The sequence below is a fragment of the Oncorhynchus gorbuscha genome, linkage group LG13, assembly GCF_021184085.1.
Source record: "Oncorhynchus gorbuscha isolate QuinsamMale2020 ecotype Even-year linkage group LG13, OgorEven_v1.0, whole genome shotgun sequence".
Classification (NCBI taxonomy): Eukaryota; Metazoa; Chordata; class Actinopteri; order Salmoniformes; family Salmonidae; genus Oncorhynchus; species Oncorhynchus gorbuscha.
The window spans coordinates 54,517,337-54,536,618 of record NC_060185.1 but is presented as its reverse complement, the minus strand read 5'-3'; the positions used below and the strand labels follow the sequence as shown (position 1 = coordinate 54,536,618).

The following is a 19,282-nucleotide window of genomic DNA, read 5'->3' as shown; positions in this document are numbered from 1 at the left end:
GAGCGCTAAGAACCTTGGTGTGATCCTGGACAACACCCTGTCGTTCTCAACCAACATCAAGGCGGTGGCCCGTACCTGTAGGTTCATGCTCTACAACATCCGCAGAGTACGACCCTGCCTCACACAGGAAGCGGCGCAGGTCCTAATCCAGGCACTTGTCATCTCCCGTCTGGATTACTGCAACTCGCTGTTGGCTGGGCTCCCTGCCTGTGCCATTAAACCCCTTCAACTCATCCAGAACGCCGCAGCCCGTCTGGTGTTCAACCTTCCCAAGTTCTCTCACGTCACCCCGCTCCTCCGTTCTCTCCACTGGCTTCCAGTTGAAGCTCGCATCCGCTACAAGACCATGGTGCTTGCCTACGGAGCTGTGAGGGGAACGGCACCTCAGTACCTCCAGGCTCTGATCAGGCCCTACACCCAAACAAGGGCACTGCGTTCATCCACCTCTGGCCTGCTCGCCTCCCTACCACTGAGGAAGTACAGCTCCCACTCAGCCCAGTCAAAACTGTTCGCTGCTCTGGCCCCCCAATGGTGGAACAAACTCCCTCACGACGCCAGGACAGCGGAGTCAATCACCACCTTCCGGAGACACCTGAAACCCCACCTCTTTAAGGAATACCTAGGATAGGATAAGTATTCCCTCTTCCCCCCTTTAAGATTTAGATGCACTATTGTAAAGTGACTGTTCCACTGGATGTCATAAGGTGAATGCACCAATTTGTAAGTTGCTCTGGATAAGAGCGTCTGCTAAATGACTTAAATGTAAATGTAAATAGAGATAGGGGACAGATAATTACATAATACTGAGCAAGGGTAGCTGATGATGGTGAGAGGGAGGATAAATCATACCTTTTTGCCATTTAGCAGACTTACGGTAGCAGTTAGGGTTAAGTGCCTTGTGCAAGGGCACATTGGCCAATTTTCCACCTACTCAGCTCAGGGATTTGAACGAGCAACCTTTCAATTACAGGCCCAATGCTCTTAACCGCTAGGCTACCTGCCGTGATGCACCAGGCGGACCAGCCTGCACCGGCTATACCCAGGCATTCATTTCGTGACACAGGGCCATCAGCAGCGTGTGCGTCAGCCACAGATGTCCCCCCTTCCTCATCTCCTGTCTTTACTGCCGTTAGTCTATTTGCATTGCAAACGAGGATGGCTCGGCCACCAGTCTGCCGCGGGCACCTTTTATTGACGAAAGGCGCAGGTCATAGGCTCTAAAACAATGAGCTGTAAACACCCTGCATTGACAGCTCTTTATTTATAGGCTCTGTAAAAAAAAACAAATACCATGGTACTACTATGGTGCTTTAAATCATACCATGGTTTTCTTTTGGTTATTTGAAAATGAAATGATCTCCAAAATATTATTTTTTAAACAAGCCATAGAAAGTTGGTTGCAATTTCAGTTTAATCCACCATAAAAAAGACAGAACAAATAATACAACAAATATTGTGGTTAAACTCAAATATACTAATTGATCAAAAAAACTATTTGTCGATAACATTGGGGGGAAAAAACAATCTTTGTAAATTATATCATAAATAGGACTGGTGGAGGTCACACATGCAGCTAACACAAATATATGTAAATGTCTGTGTAACCGGTGTGAAATGGCTAGCTAGTTAGTGGGGTGCGTGCTAATAGCGTTTCAATCAGCGACTTCACTCGCTCTCAGACCATGAAGTAGTTATTTCCCTTGCCGTGGCTTTTGTGGAGCCGATGCCTCGAGGGTGACTGCTGCAGAGGTTCGAGCCCAGGTAGGGGCGAGGAGAAGTACAAAACTATACTGTTACATCTGCTCTATCCAAAATTACAACCAACTAATTGTAGCATTACCACAAAAATGGAAGAGGCAAGTGGAAGGGTGAAAAAAGTAAGGAACTGGTCTGTCGGCTCTGCATTAATGATCAAAATTGGTTTAAAGAAAATTGTGAGATATAAAAATATATACCAGTTTCATTTAAGGACCAAGCAATTGACAGCTGTGCTATATAGCATGCAAAACAGATGGGAAGAGATTTTCGATGTACCGATTCCATGGCGCGTGGTTTATGAATTGACACGCAAAATGACGTCGGTTTCAAAACTTCAAATTTTTCTATTTAAATTATTATACAACATTTTTACAACCAATAGAATGTTATATACACTGCTCAACAAAATAAAGGGAACAATAAAATAACACATCCTAGATCTGAATGAATGAAATATTCTTATTAAAAACGTTTTTCTTTGCATAGTTGAATGTGCTGACAACAAAATCACACAAAAAATATCAATGGAAATCAAATTTAGCAACCCATGGAGGTCTGGATTTGGAGTCACACTCAAAATTAAAGTGTAAAACCACACTACAGGCTGAACCAACTTTGATGCAATGTCCTTGAAACAAGTCAAAATGAGGCTCAGTAGTGTGTGTGGCCTCCACATGCCTGTATGACCTCCCTACAACGTCTGAGCATGCTCCTGATGAGGTGGTGGATGGTCTCCTGAGGGATCTCCTCCCAGACCTGGACTAAAGCATCCGCCAACTCCTGGACAGTCTGTGATGCAACGTGACGTTGGTGGATGGAGCGAGACATGATGTCCCAGATGTGCTCAATTGGATTCAGGTCTGGGGAACGGGCGGGCCAGTCCATAGCATCAATGCCTTCCTCTTGCAGGAACTGCTGACACACTCCAGCCACATGAGGTCTAGTATTGTCTTGCATTAGGAGGAACACAGGGCCAACCGCACCAGCATATGGTATCACAAGGGATCTGAGGATCTCATCTCGGTACCTAATCAGGCAGGCTACCTCTGGCGAGCACATGGAGGGCTGTGCGGCCCCCCAAAGAAATGACAACCCACACCATGACTGACCCACCGCCAAACCGGTCATGCTGGAGGATGTTGCAGGCAGCAGAACGTTCTCCACGGCGTCTCCAGACTCTGTCACAGGCATGTGATGCACTATTGTTAAGTGACTGTCCCACTGGATGTCATAAGGTGAATGCACCAATTTGTAAGTCGCTCTGGATAAGAGCGTCTGCTAAATGACTTAAATGTAAATGTAAATGTAAACGTCTGTCACATGTGCTTAGTGTGAACCTGCTTTCATCTGTGAAGAGCACAGGGCGCCAGTGGCGCATTTGCCAATCTTGGTGTTCTCTGTCAAATGCCAAACATCCTGCACGGTGTTGGGCTGTAAGCACAACCCCCACCTGTGGACGGCGGACCCTCATACCACCCTCATGGAGTCTGTTTCTGACCGTTTGAGCAGACACATGCACATTTGTGGCCTGCTGGAGGTTATTTTGCAGGTCTCTGGCAGTGCTCCTCCTGCTTCTCCTTGCACAAAGGCGGAGGTAGCGGACCTGCTGCTGGGTTGTTGCCCTCCTACGGCCTCCTCCACGTCTCCTGATGTACTGGCCTGTCTCCTGGTAGCACCTCCATGCTCTGGACACTACGTTGACAGACACAGCAAATCTTCTTGCCACAGCTCGCATTGATGTGTCATCCTGGATGAGCTGCACTACCTGAGGCACTTGTGTGGGTTGTAGACTCCGTCTCATGCTACCACTAGAGTGAAAGCACCGCCAACATTCTAAAGTGACCAAAACATCAGCCAGGAAGCATTGGAACTGAGAAGTGGTCTGTGGTCACCACCTGCAGAACCACTCCTTTATTGGGGGTGTCTTGCTAATTGCCTATAATTTCTGTCTATTCCATTTGCACAACAGCGTGTGAAATTTATTGTCAATCAGTGTTGCTTGCTAAGTGGACAGTTTGATTTCACAGAAGTGTGATTGACTTGAAGTTACATTGTGTTGTTTAAGTGTTCCCTTTATTTTTTTGAGCAGTGTATATGGGAGATGCAACCTTACCAGCTTTGTAGATTTTGCTGGTAGGAGGCAGAGTCATTAGATCATTTATTTTGGTACTGTCCGTATGTAGCTAATTTTTGGTCACAGGTCCAGGAATGGCTGAAGAATTGCAACATTTACGTGGCGCTAACACAGCATATATCAATACTGGGTGATTTGAAATGTCATAGTCAATCAATCAATAATATAATAATAATTTTAGCAAAAATGTTTTACAATCTGCAGAAACTATGAGAATAGAATTGTTCAGAACATTTGTGGAGAATCACAGCACAGTTTGGAAATGTATACGACAAATAGAAATCCAAAATGGATAGTGTTAGGAGATAAATGGAGGGGTTGAATGGAGCTGAAGGGTGGGACTAATAACAACAAGATAACAAATGTAAAACATACCGGGATGGTAAAATGTATATACAGTTGAAATCGGAAGTTTACATACACTTATAGAGTGGAGTCATTAAAACTAGTTTTTCAACCACTCCACAAATTCCTTGTCTACAAACTATAGTTTTGGCAAGTCGGTTAGGACATCTATTTTGTGCATGACAAGTAATTTTTTACAAACAGATTATTTCACTGATTCACAATTCCAGTGGGACAGAAGTTTACATACACTATCTTGACTGTGCCTTTAAACAGCTTGGAAAAGTCCAGAAATGATATCAAGGCTTTAGAAGCTTCAGATAGGCTAATTGACATAATTTGAGTCAATTGGAGGTGTACCTGTGGATGTATTTCAAGGCCTACCTTCAAACTCAGTGCCTCTTTGTTTGACATCATGGGAAAATCTAAAGAAATCAGCCAAGACCTGAGAAGAAAGATTGTAGACCTCCACAAGTCTGGTTCATCCTTGGGAGCAATTTCCAAACACCTGAAGGTACCACGTTCATCTGTACAAACAATAGTACACAAGTATAAACTCTATGGGACCGCGCAGCCGTCATACCCTTCAGGAAGGAGACGTGTTCTGTCTCCTAAAGATGAACATACTTTGGTGTCAAAAGTGCAAATTAATCCCAGAGCAACAGCAAAGGACCGTGTGAAGATTCTAGAGGAAATTGATACAATTGTAACGGCTTTCTTCTGTGGACGAAGGATCGGACCAAAACGCAGCATGGTTAGTGTTCAACATGTTTAATAAAGAAAATAAACGTGAACACTACAAAATACCAAAACAACAAATGTGACACAAAGACAGAAGACAACCACACACAAAACAAGCTACCTAAATATGGTTCCCAATCAGAGACAATGACTAACACCTGCCTCTGATTGAGAACCATATCAGGCCAAACATAGAAACGGGAAAACTAGACACACAACATAGAAGGAAGAAGCCACTGCTCCAAAACCACCATTAAAAGCCAAACTACGGTTTGCAACTGCACATGGGGACAAAGATTGTACTTTTTGGAGAAATGTCCTCTGGTCTGATGAAACAGTTCTATTTTTGTTTGCTATAATGACCATCATTATGTTGGGAGGAAAAAGGGGGAAGCTTGCAATCCGGAGAACACCATCCCAACCTTGAAGCACGTTTCAGACAGTACACTACTAGACCATGTGTGTTGTGGTTTTTCACTCTGATCTAAAAGGGTTTAGCTTTGACATTGCAGAGCCAGAAGTCAATGTTGCATTATGTGAGTAACGTAAACTCACTCCATTCCATACAAATGTGCGCAACCGCGACATTCATACGAGGCTGCAAAGAAAACTAATGGGACTGTAGCGACTGTGTTGACAAAATCTGGGGTGTGAACTACGTTTCTATTCAAGCGTTGATCGACATGGTAATGGCTCTATAGTATTGGAGAAAAGTTGAAAAAACTGACCCCGTGATGTGAAATGCTGTAACATACAGCACGCATAAAGCAACTATTTCTGTCTTACAATCTCTCTCCACCAGGTGTAGCACTTCTCTCATCGTTTAAAAACAAGAAATGGACTGTGACGGGGGTAAGGGGGGGATACCTAGTCATTTTTTTGCGTCATCACTGCAAATGACCATGACTCTCAAAAGCAACTGTTCACTTCTGAAGATCACTTCAGCACCGCCCTAAAAACCCGATTCAAATTCGACACAAACCTTCAAATAGAAATGTAATGACACATTATATAAACTCTTTATAGTGTTTTATTTACATGTTAGAGGTGAAAAGGTGTTAAGTTGGACAGATCGAGTGAAAAAAAGCCTTTTCCTCACACAACATCTTCCTTCTCACTGTCACGCATTAGTTACGCTTCCCCACCCGCCATTTAAAAAAAGACCCGACGGAGTTCATTGCCTTCTTGAATCATGCAGAAACGGGCAGCGTGGAGGTCTCGTCATGGAATTTGTTGGAAAGCGGAGAAATTGTGCCTTTACAATGGCTTTGACATTACAGTTGATCTGGAAGTATTACGTTTTTTGGGTGCTAAAATAATTGTACGATTTCATGCTAAAGCCTAAAAATTCAGCATTTTAACATGTCCCTCCTTACACTGTCTGTATGGAACGCCATTTGGGTCTTTGCATGTCAAAAATGATACACGTCAAATGGTGTTATTTGCAAGCACACACCAGCCACGAAGATGTGTTTACATTACTGCGTTGGTAATAAGGTCTTATTTGTTAGACTGAATGGGAAAATGTTTGTGTGAGCATTTGAAATAAGATCAAGATCAAAGGAGCAGGATTATTTTATTTTTTCGCAAATATCTTTGATACAGATGTTATTAGCAACTTTTGTGGTAGTTTAGCTAGCTTTAGCTTGGTACCTAGCTAGCACCAATGAAACCAGCCTGAAAACAATGACCAGAAGAAACTGGGTAGCTAACTTAGGTAGCCACTTGTTGTTGAACTTCAGTTCATGAAAATAACTAGCTAGCTAGGTACTTAACCATGTTGCTCACAGCTGACTTTATGAGCAGTCAGCTAGCTTCCTCTGTCTAGTGAGGCTTGACTGGACCGGGTTAGGTTTTGTGAAGCTTACCACAATAAGGATTAGCCACAATAGTGCAATTTGCGATTGGCCTTCAAAATAAAAGTCCATCTTTGAAAGTGATACAGAAGGTTACAATTGGTGGAATCATGCCATATATATATTTTTGCTTTAAGTGTTTTAAATTGAACCTTTATTTAACTAGGCAAGTCAGTTAAGAACAAATTCTTATTTACAATGACAGCTGACACCAGCCAAATCCAGATGACGGTGGGCCAATTGTGCGCCGCCCTATGGGACTCCCAATCACAGCCAGTTGTGATACATCCTGGATTCAAACCAGAGTGTCTGTAGTTACACCTCTGGCATTGAGAGGCAGTGCCTTAGACCGCTGTGCCACTTGGGAGCACAAGTTAGACTAGATCATGTTAAACAAGGTTTGAGTGTTGTAATGTGTAGCAATGAAATGGTGTATCAGTCTACTCGGTGACACCCACAGAACACAACTGTGAAGAGTTTACACAAATATTAGAGTATTAGCTCCTTTCAGGGACTTTGACTGTGGGAAATCACCTCCCCAGTTAGCCTATTGTGCATACTGACAATCATATTGCACTGTACAGCCTTACCTAAGGACTGGGGATCAATGAAATAGGGTATCAGTCTATTCAGCACCTATGTGCTTTTTTCCCAACGTCCTCCTCAGAGTTATCAGACTTCAAAACATTAACCTTGTATGGCTTTTCCTCTGGAATAGTGTTCAATACACATAGTAGGTTGACTGGTACAGTAAATGTGGCTCAATTCAGTGGATTCAGAATCCCGTTATAAGAGCTACGACGCTAATGTACTCTGGGTGTCACTGAGTAGACTGATAACCCATGTAATTGATCCACAATCTACAGGTAATGCGGTACAGTGAAATAACTGCCCACAATGCAATTCTAAAGTCTAATACATCCAGTGTGATTTCAACAGAATTTTTGCCAAATTAACAAATTATTGTCTTTTGTTGAATTTATTTAACAACATTCCAATCTCGTTTAGCATGAGCTATTCAATTATGGCATAATTCCACTATTTGTATTCATTTGCATCACTGTCAATGACAGAATTTTATTTTGAAGGCCAACCGCAAATTCCACTAATGTGGCTCATAGTTTTATTTTTATGTTATTTGTTTTTAATTTAACCTTTTATTTAACTAGGCAAGTCAGTTAAGAACAAATTCTTATTTACAATGACGGCCTACCAAAAGGCAAAATACCTCCTTTGGGGGCTGGGATTAAAATAAATAACATAAATATATGACAAAACACACATCACGACGGGATGTACAGAAAGGCCTAAGACAACAACATAGCAAGGCAGCAACACATGACAACACAGCATGGTAGCAACACAACATGACAATAACATGGTAGCAGCACACTATGGTAGCAGCACAAAACATGGTACAAACATTATTGGGCACAAACAACGGCACAAAGGGCAAGATGGTAGAGACAACAATACATCCCAAAAAGCAACCTCAACTGTCAGTAAGAGTGTCCATGATTGAGTCTTCGATTGAAGAGATTGAGATAAAACTGTCAAGTTTGAGTGTTTGTTGCAGCTCGTTCCAGTTGCTAGCTGCAGCGACCTGAAAAGAGGAGCAACCCAGGGATGTGTGTGCTTTGGGGACATTTAATAGAATGTGACTGGCAGAACGGGTGTTGTATGTGGAGGATGAGGGCTGCAGTAGATATCTCAGATAGGGGGGAGTGAGCTCTATGAGGGTTTTACAAATAAGCATCAAACAGTGGATCTTGCGATGGTTATACAGAGATGACCAGTTTACAGAGGAGTATAGAGTGCAGTGATGTGTCCTACAAGGAGCATTGGTGGCAAATCTGATGGCCGAATGGTAAAGAACATCTAGCCCTCGACAGCACCCTTACCTGTTGATCTATAAATTATGTCTCCGTAATCTAGCATGGGTAGGATGGTCATCTGAATCAGGGTTAGTTTGGCAGCTGGGGTGAAAGAGGAGTGATTGCGATAGAGGAAACCAAGTCTAGATTTTACTTTAGCCTGCAGCTTTGATATGTGCTGAGAGAAGGACAGTGTACTGTCTAGCCATACTCCCAGGTACTTGAATGAGGTGACTACCTCAAGCTCTAACCCCTCAGAGGTAGTAATCACACCTTTGGGGAGAGGGGCATTCTTCTTACCAAATGTGAAGCTAGCCACAATAAGTATTTGGCTAGCTTCACATAGGTGAAGGTCCGACCACCATTAATCAAAAGATAATTGGTCTTTTAGATGATGACATCTATCTAGATAGTTAGCTAGGTAACTACAGCTACTGAAACAGATTGTCATTTTCCTATGTTTTTGGGGAAGAATATTGTTTGCATCAATCAGCTAGATAGCTTTTTTTTAATGACAGGGCTATCCAGAGTTTGGGAAGGTGTGTCTGCGTTTGTGCGGCAGCGCCAGGTGAAACTATTCCTTTAAAAAACAAATCTAAGGAAACATTGAACATCTGATAGTCAAATCATATTGTAAAAGTCTACTATTTTAGGCCATTTTCTAGTATTTTGTGGTGGAAAACTGAGTGGGTCAAGCATAATACATCAACCCTGTTACCCATAGATAGACAGCCTAGAAATGTTTTAACAATTACTTTTTTTTGTGAAGCTTGCATTCAATTGCCTCTCCCTGTTACACACAACAAGCTTCCTTTCCCCCTGTCAAAAGGGGATTTATGGCTGATTTAAGATGAAATCATCAACCCTGTTATGGTCAACCCTGTTAAGTTCAAACCTGTGACATTATTTGGCTACTTAATATTTATGTAACATCTTGAGATGTGAAAAGGTCTTTTTCATTATTCTTCATGACAGAATGTAAAATTAGCTGAACTCAAACGTCTTTGGGACAAAGTTACACTTCAAGGTCGAATGTGCGGAATGACCCAGCTACACCCTATGTTTCGGGGGGTTTAGTGCCTCCCTAGGTGACCCTGTCGCAGGACAGCTGAGTGAGTGTTACTGGGAACTGTTCAGGGTGTGAATGGGCGTCACACTAAGATCTCATTCCCTCTGGACCACAGGCTCCATTCTCTAGTCCAGCCCACTTGTGTTTCCATCACTGAGCCTGAAAGAGACCCAAGATTTCCCATGTGGAGATCCAAGAGTGTCTGATCTGGTCTGTCTCTCTCTCTCACACACTCTCTCTCACACACTCTCTCTCACACACTCTCTCTCACTCTCTCTCTCTCTCTCTCTCTCTCTCTCTCTCTCTCTCTCTCTCTCTCTCTCTCTCTCTCTCTCTCTCTCTCTCTCTCTCTCACACACACTCTCTCTCTCACACACTCGCTCTCTCTCACACTCGCTCTCACACTCTCTGTCACACACACACTTGTTGCACAGCCTTTGAGGTGCCGGTACTGTGATGTTCTCAATGTTTTTTTTTAAGAGAAGTTAAAGTACTCACAGCAATTTAGTTTTTCAGCCAGGTTTATCACCCACTGATAGAGTACCCTCTTCATGAAAAAGTGGCACAGCGCATCTTTCTGCCTGCAGGTGGGGCCAGAGAAGTGCTGATAATAAGGAGACACAGCACCCAACCGAAGGAGCAACTGTAGATATTGGAACATGACAACTTTTTAAAACTCACAATCATTGTAATTCTGCGTCATATAATTGGACATGCATGATTATTGAGACAACCCAGTACGTGAAAAACTCCCCACATTCATACACAGACCTAGGTAGGTATCCAAGTACACTGACCTCCACATCCACATCTAGGGAGCTTCTCGACATCTCTGCATTGTCTGAGGTCTGTACAACTGATAACAGTTGTTACATAACCAAGAACTGGAACGGTGTATCTCATGTTGTAAGTTCTGGGCTTGCTATTTATCCCTTAGTCCTTTTCTGTCCCTCTCTTTCTACAATGTCACCCCTTAAGGCTTGGCCTCTGTCCAGACCTAACGCCTTTGAGCCTGGCGTCGGTTGAGTCCAAGCCCCAGCACAACTCCCTCTCCCCTTCATCCTTATTTGGGTTGGAACCCCCATACCAACTCCACACTACCACCACTCCTATTCTTTGCCTTGCACATGTTTTTGTGGGTTAGGGGACGGCTGTGGGAGTTTTTTTGGCTTTAATAGTAGTGGCATGGTGGGGGTGGTACTATTTTGGCTAGGGGGGAGGGAGATGGCAGGGGGGCACTATTGGCCAGTGAAAGCCAGGGCTGGGGCCAGTGCCAAGGGCCCCCTCAAAGTGCGAACTCTGAAGGGATTAGGAGCAGTGATTGGAGGGCTCTCCTCTGGTCCGAGCACCCGCTGGGCGACTGGCAGCACTTCATTCTCTAGGCGACGTTCAGACACACCGCCTTTCCCCCTCCATGTCCTACTGACAGAAACTTCTCAAATGTCTCCACTGATGGGTGCAGAATATTCATCGTAGTTATTCAGCAGACACTCTCATCCAGAGCAATTTACAGTCATCAGCAGTGCGTTCAACCAAGGTAGGTATAACCATATCACATTGCAAGTAATCACACTTTAAAAATAGGCCCTGTTATACACTGAGTATACCAAACATTAGGAAAACTGACTCTTTCCATGAGATAGACTGACCAGGTAAATCCAGGTGAAAGCTGTGATCCCTTATTGATGTCACTTGTTAAATCCACTTCAATCAGTGTAGATTAAGGAGAAGAGACAGGTTAACAAATCATTTTTAAGCCTTTAAACAATTGAGACATGAAATGTCCATGTGTGCCATTCAGAGGGTGAATAGGCAAGGCAAAAAAGTGCCTTTGAACAGGGCATGGTAGTAGGTGCCAGGCGCACCAGGTTTGAGTGTGTCAAGAACTGCAACGCTGCTGGGTTTTTCACGCTCAACGTGTCCCGTGTGAATCAATAATGGTCCACCACCCAAAAGAAAATACAGCCGACTTGACACAACTGTGGTAAGGATTGGAGTCAACATGGGCCAGCATCCCTGTGGAATGCTTTTGACACTTTGTAGAGTCTATGCGATGAATTGAGGCTGTTCTGAGGGCAAAAGGGGGTACAACTCAATATTAGGAAGGTGTTCCTAATGTTTTGTACACTCAGTGAATATCTGAATGTAGGCATACATTTAAGATATACAATATACCACACCACATTCCATAAATTAAACTTCACCCACTGTCACAAGACACCATTACCCACTTACCCCAAGGCGGTTAATCTTACCCTGTCCCTATGCTGAATTTACCCCATACCAAGAGACCACTTTTTTTGGAGAAGCTATGTTTTCGAAACTGTTATGTTTACATGAATTGTGGTTATTTCCAGTGAGATACAACATCCTAAAATATATGTAGATATCTTTGTTAGAAAGAATACAATATTTCCCTTGACGTAGTGATGCTGATTGTAAAAAAATGGCTCATCTTACCCAACTCTCCCCTATAGACACAACCATCTATTACAACTCCTTTAGGCATTAAGAATTGCAGGTCCCACGTACAGTGTCACATGAACATGTTCATCTATCTGGGAAATAAACAACAGATAGTCAACTTTATTCACTGTAGTTACCAAAGTGTCAGGTGGGGAAACTAGCACCCTCCCCAGCACCAACAGAATAGCAAGTAATCAAAGCCTCCTCAACCCTCTAAACAAACATAAAAGTACCCACCAAAACCACAGCTCTCCACCCCCTTAAAAACACAAGCATGGACTCTCTCACCTCCCCCTTTCCCCTTCCCTCTCTTCTGTAGTGTCCCAGTGAAGGGTTACTTTGGGGCATCAAGCCTGAAGCAGAAAAGATCTCTGCCACAGACACACAGGCCCAGACCTGGGCCATCAGCCATCCCCAAAACATAGCATGAATACTGGAAGAACCTAGACCCCCAGGTCACAGAGCTGCTATGGTATGGTACAGTACGATACAATGTCTCATAAAATTAATGTACAGTACACAATCTAAAGCTATGACTAAGTAAAAAAAAGTTGAGACAAAACACATAAAATAACTGAAAATGAGCTCTGTATCATTATTAAACAAATAATTTGGCCTTAATTGGCAAATAAGTATATAATAAAACCATAAAACATGTGTAATCTCTAATAAAAAAGCTAAAGAAGCAAACAATAGTATTGCACAATCACACTATGACAATAACCGTCCTATCTTGTAGTCTTTATCCATTCACTTATTTACAAACCGTATCTATCTATTCAGTCCGTTGAATTGTGGGGTGTGTGTGGTTTCGATGGGCTGTCCATGATGTGACAGTATGTACTTAAAAGATTTTAGTAGAGTTGAGTAGTTCTTTGACAATATTGTGTGTGATGTCACCTCATTGACTGGCCATTAGGGGGCACTGTGATCCTGACCAGTCAGTCTGGTCTAGCTGAGGTAGTGGCTAACATGTTGAGGTTACATTGCCATAATGAGCAAAAACATAGTATACTATGTTCATTCTGTTACAGATTTACCAGACAAATAAAACAAGTAGACCTACAATTAATTTACAGAATTATTACATGACACCGACAGTTGCAGTATTTTTTTTTTGTAAAAACTGTAGGCCTGGGATAACAGTCTTGAATCCCCCCAGACAACAAGGGTTCGATACCCAGTTGGTAAAAAATAGATCAGCCCACACGCAAGGTGTTAGTGGGCCATAAGCTGATATGGAGATAGTATTGAAAGGAGAGGTGCAGGGGAGGTGTTAAAGCAATGTAACAAAGCAAGTATAGGGTGTTTGAGAGAGGGCAAAGCAACTTGTAGAGATGAGAACAATTGGATTAGGAAGACGACACTGCCAACCCCTGTTTTTATCTCCTGTTTTACCTGCTGCCAAGTGTCTCTCCAATCCATGGCTATGTCCCAAATGTCAACCAATTCCTTACATAGTGTACTTCTTTTAATCCTGGTCAAAAGCTGTGCACTATATTTAGGGATTAGTGTGCCATTTGGGATGCTGACCATGTCAACTGTGTTTCATATTGTCCTTTAATGTTCACCGTCTAAGTGTGAAGCACTTATCAAATATATCAATTATGCGATTACACTTTGTTTGTAACTGAAGGTCCATTCAGTTGGTTTCTCTTTGACATGTTATCCCTTTGTCAGTAGATCATCTGATAAAAATGTAAATAGTGTTTCTGGGGACAGTGATTTCTAAAGTGTAACCCCTGTCAGTCAGTCAGTCAGTCTCCTAGCTTGTCCTTTTGAAGACCTTGGGGCATTCGGTGGTGTGCTAATCCTTGTAATACTTAGATCACGCTGCCTGTGTCCCAAATTACACTCTATTCCCTGTAATTTAGGGTGCCATTTGGACATAAAATTGTTGATACCAGTCTGTCCCTGCTCTTGGCTGGCTATCTGGTTCCACTACTTTAAGTCGTCAGTATTCCTGACATATCTGGGTTCAAATACTGTTTTCTTTCATATACTGTTAGCGTTTGAGTGAGCCTGCTCTTTTGTGACTACTCTGTTGGTTCCACCACACCAGGCAAGCTCAATCGAGGCAGAGCTATAGTATTTAAAGAAGACAATGACTATTTGAAGCCAGGTGTGATACCTGATCAACTTGAATGTCATGGTTCTGTGGTTCTGACTTGAAAAGCCCTATGGTCAGACTCCAAAATGCACCTCTCTCTCACACTCACACAAACACACACACATATTCACAGCGTGCCAAATGTCTTGGACTGTTTAAAAAATATGTACTGCTCTGTTAGAAAATGTTGCTGTCTTAAGACAAGTGTGCTAATATGGAAGTAATGAAAAGTTGTGGGCCAGATTAGGTATTAGGAGGAGTTAAATGGATTCCTGTTGGGATTAGGACAGATTACACACAAAATCCCTGCTGAGGTCTAGGCCGCGGTCCACCTCTAACATTCATCCTTCTCAAGTGTCTCCCTCTCTCAAGATTTGCCTTTCTCTATATGAAATAATAATAATCACATAAGTAAGAAGACTGAATTCTGCTCTCTTCAAAAGAAAAGAGAGAGACTTGTACCCAGGAGAAGCACGGCTATGGAGAGAGACAGGAGAGAACACGATGGCTGCATTATAATGCTCTAACCTTCTCCAGAAGTGTGCACTCATTCACTCCCCCTCATGGAGGGAGTTTGCACAATATTTCTTATACCAGTCCTGTCCTTTGGGCTCACACTTCGGCAGAAGGGTAGAGCATCAGAATGTAGCCACCTTCAACTCTCTGTCCAAGGCTGAATTCCAAATCTACACCTAGCCGTAGCCCCTACTCCCTAGGCACTCCTGCAGATCCAAAAGTATTGATTAATCCTTGTCCTCTGATAGGCTGGCTGGAGGTTTTAATTTTGATTTGACACTTATACTATCAGCATGTTTACTATATTACTTATCAGCATGTCTTATTTTGTTATCATCCCCTATTTAAGAGTGTTTTTCACTCATGTGCTGCGTTATTTACAACAATTGCCTTTCACTTAACTCCTCATATTCTCAGGTGTGAAATTTAATTGAATTGCATATTTTCTTGCTTTGCATGGTGTGCTGTGATTGTACAGATAGACATGGACTATATTGACTATGAGACAGCTGTTGCCAATCCCTATCACCTTCTCCCTCCCAAAATGAATTGCCAAACACGCTCCAGAACTAGACACAAAAGGAAATGGACACTTCCCAGCTAGCACATAATGTTTTTTAGAGCTTGGTGAGAGCGTAGATGTCCTAAGTTATTTTGCATACAACCTTTCCACAATGTTCTGGGAATGGTGCAGAATACCCAGCCAGCATATAACATTCTGAGAACCATATGTTTATTAGGTGGGAATTTCAGTACATCAGCATAATGTTTCCTAGAGGTTTCCTCATGGGTCTATTGAAAGTCATGTTCTCAGAACAGAAAACTTTCCCTAAAAACAACAAGAAAATATAAGTGATGTTCATAAAATGTTCTAAGAATGTTATTTATAAACACATACATTCCGTTCTCAGCTTCAACAAAACTCTATCCTCTGTCTTGTTAAATGTGTTCAGGTGTGTTGGCCGCACCCACTAAGTGACCACACCTGATCTTAATGAGTGCTTGTTTCCTTTGAAATGGGGTCTGTTTGAATAGACTAAAATTAAGAGCATTGTATGAGTAAAAAAAAACATGCTAGCTCCATCCTGGTGGCATGGTGGACTAATTCCAAGGATAGAGAACAGAAGATCATAGGTTTGAATCTCACTGACTCCGTGCCACAACAAAAATAAAGGTATTAGCTTGCTTAAATGCCTAATCAAATTAATAATATAATAATAATAATATATGCCATTTAGCAGACGCTTTTATCCAAAGCGACTTACAGTCATGTGTGCATACATTGTACGTATGGGTGGTCCCGGGAATCGAACCCACTACCCTGGCGTTACAAGCGCCATGCTCTACCAACTGAGCTACAGAAGGACCACTACGTGTCCTATCTGTGCTTGGAGTTCAAAACAGTTCATCCAAACTAAGCTAACAGTGTTAATAGAAGTCTTATTGAATTGTGTTCTAAGAACGTTATTTAATTACCTTCAAATAAGCTATACTTTCTATTCTCAGAACGTTAATACAACCTCACAGGAAAACTTTCAGGGAACCATAGTAAAAATGTCTCAGTACCTCCCTGCAACCAAAACATTTGTGCCTAAATTTTCACTTCTGTTCTCAGAACGTCAAAAAAAACGTTCAGTTTTACCAGAAACATGCTTCGTTCCCAGAACCAATATGAAACCAAATACTAACGTTCCAACAACTTCCAATGAACCAAATGTGCTAGCTGGGTTACCTTCGATAGGAACCTCTTCACCGACACCCGTCTGACTCCTCTCTGCTCCTCGATAGCTGTCCTTCTCCACTGATCACCTTACTCTTTGGGAAAAAAGACCCCCTTACAATGCTCTCTATAGCACTATTTTTAAAGGAAAGAGCTTATTCCTTACTTGTGAGTGTGACTCCAAATGTGTGTTTGTAACAATGGTCATCAAAATTAATAAAAGGTCAAACCCAGTTCTGAAATGTACAGTTGCAGTATGGAATAAGATAATTTACTCTTTTTAATAATAAAAAATAAATGGAATATTTACTGTATTATAGCACATAAACAATTGTATAATGAGAGACAGAACATCTATGGAATTCAAGACATTTCGGTGGGACTTTAGGTATTCAATTTAATGTCAAATATATATTTTTTTCTTCTTTGTAATGATACATGTCAAAGTTTTTAAACCACATTTGGCCTTTTTGTGTTTTGTTATTATATTGATAGCATAATAACATTTAAAAATAACTCACTTGCATTTACATATAGGCATAATTTCATACATTTGCATGAAATTACACTCTATCCAACTAGCTCTTACTAAGGTACTGCCCCAAAGAGAATTTGTACCTGCCCCCTCACAATCTCCCATCAACTTTCATCATGGCTTTCTCCCAAAGATATATATTAAACACAAGGCGGAATGTTTTGTACCAAAATAATACCTACCAGTTGTGAATATCACCATATATTGCTCTAGAATTAACCAACACATATTTATTTGACAATAGGGGAAGATTGAAGATTGCGCAATTGATTTAGATTTTTTTTCTTTTTTTTCTCAGCAGCGACTTTGTTTACATTATCATCGACAATTTTCTATGCCACAAAGGGGAACACTTACTTTAAGTAGACCCTTTTCTCTTCTCTCTTTTCATGTAGTTGCAGTGTCTGTGTGTTTAATCGCCATGGATATATTAGCTGTGATATACACGTGGGTCAAAACCCCATCCTTTTGAGACATTGTTTCACACTTTCCTCCGATAGTGAAGTCCAAGAGAACGGATGGTTTGCACAGGTAATCATATGAATATTGTCAGTTTCTATTTTAAAAGCAATCAGTGAAGTGACAATTAGTTGACCAATGCATTATCCACTTCTCAAACAGCTGAACAGAACTGTATTCTCAGATGGGCGTGGCTTGAACCTTGCTAGTGTTTGTTGCCCACCCACCCCCCCACGACTACAGCCACGGGGGACACGCCTGACGCAGTGGAGAGTCTACCAACACTACAACACGGCCAGCCTGGCTTGGAGTGAAGGAGAGCCCTGCAGCCAGAGAGGGACTCGTACAACGCTATCTAAAGGAAGTGCTTATTCACGTTACTTACTTACTCACATTATACACGTTTTCAAAACTCTACACACACAATTCACAGTCACCAGTGCTAAGCTATGATTCATCTGTACTCCGGCCTGGCTCTGGCCACAATACTTCGTCCACATCACAAATCAAAATCAAATCAAATGTATTTGTCACATACACATGGTTAGCAGATGTTAATGCGAGTGTAGTAAAATGCTTGTGTCTTTCTTGTTCTGACAATGCAGTAATAACCAATGAGTAATCTAACCTAACAATTCCACAACTACTACCTTATACACACAAGTGTAAAGGGATAAAGAATATGTACAAAAAGATATATGAATGAGTGATGGTACCGAGCGGCATAGGCAAGATTCAGTAGATGGTATCGAGTACAGTATATACATATGAGATGAGTATGTAAACAAAGTGGCATAGTTAAAGTGGCTAGTGATACATGCATTACATGAAGATGCAGTAGATGATATAGAGTACAGTATATACGTATACATATGAGATGAATAATGTAGGGTATGTAAACATTATATTAGGTAGCATTGTGGCTAGTGATATATTTTACATAATTTCCCATCAATTCCCATTATTAAAGTGGCTGGAGTTGGGTCAGTGTGTTGGCAGCAGCCACTCGGTGTTAGTGGTGGCTGTTTAACAGTCTGATGGCCTTGAGATAGAAAATCCATATTTGGTGTGTAGTTTGGCACTTTGTGTGAGAGGTTTCAAAAATCGTGTGACATGAAAAGATTTTGTGTGTAAGCAGTCGGAAAAAACTATAAAACATAGTTTTTGTGTTTAATTGTAGTAATGGTTTGGCTCTCTCCAGTGTAGTTTGTGAAAAGGTCATTGTTTGCTGCTCCCTCCCTTTATCCTTTCAGATAATCCATCGATATGGACATTTGGAAGTGGATGGAGACATTCATAGAGTGTTTGTGTGTGTGTTTGTAACGTTATGTGCGTGTGCGTGTGTGTGCGTGTGCGTGTGTGTGTGTGTGTGTGTGTGTGTGTGTGTGTGTGTATTTGTGTGTCAAGAAGGGCCATGGTGTTCTCTGTGGACTTTGTGCCCTCATTTACAGCTCGCATTAATCTGACCTACCACCTGAGAGAGCACCTTACCCTCCCTGGGTGCAGGACACAACCAGGGGCTGGGGCCAACACAAAGACCTTGGACAAAGGCCTTGGATGCCCTCCCAGGAAATATCATATCTCCCTCATGCCTCACTGGTCACCAAGAACGCTTTGTCCAACACAGAAACTTAATCACAGCAACGGCAGGCACTGAGTGGCACACGTTTTCGAACTAAGCCCCTGGTCTCTCCTGAGA

General features: G+C 42.0%; 1 protein-coding gene across 1 annotated transcript in view; it reads left to right on the top strand.

Annotated features, from left to right (window-relative positions):
* gmnc (geminin coiled-coil domain containing) overlaps nucleotides 1-19,282 on the top strand; it is a 71,138-nt gene that overhangs the window by 3,301 nt on the left and 48,555 nt on the right. The gene's annotated exons all lie outside the window — the stretch shown is intronic.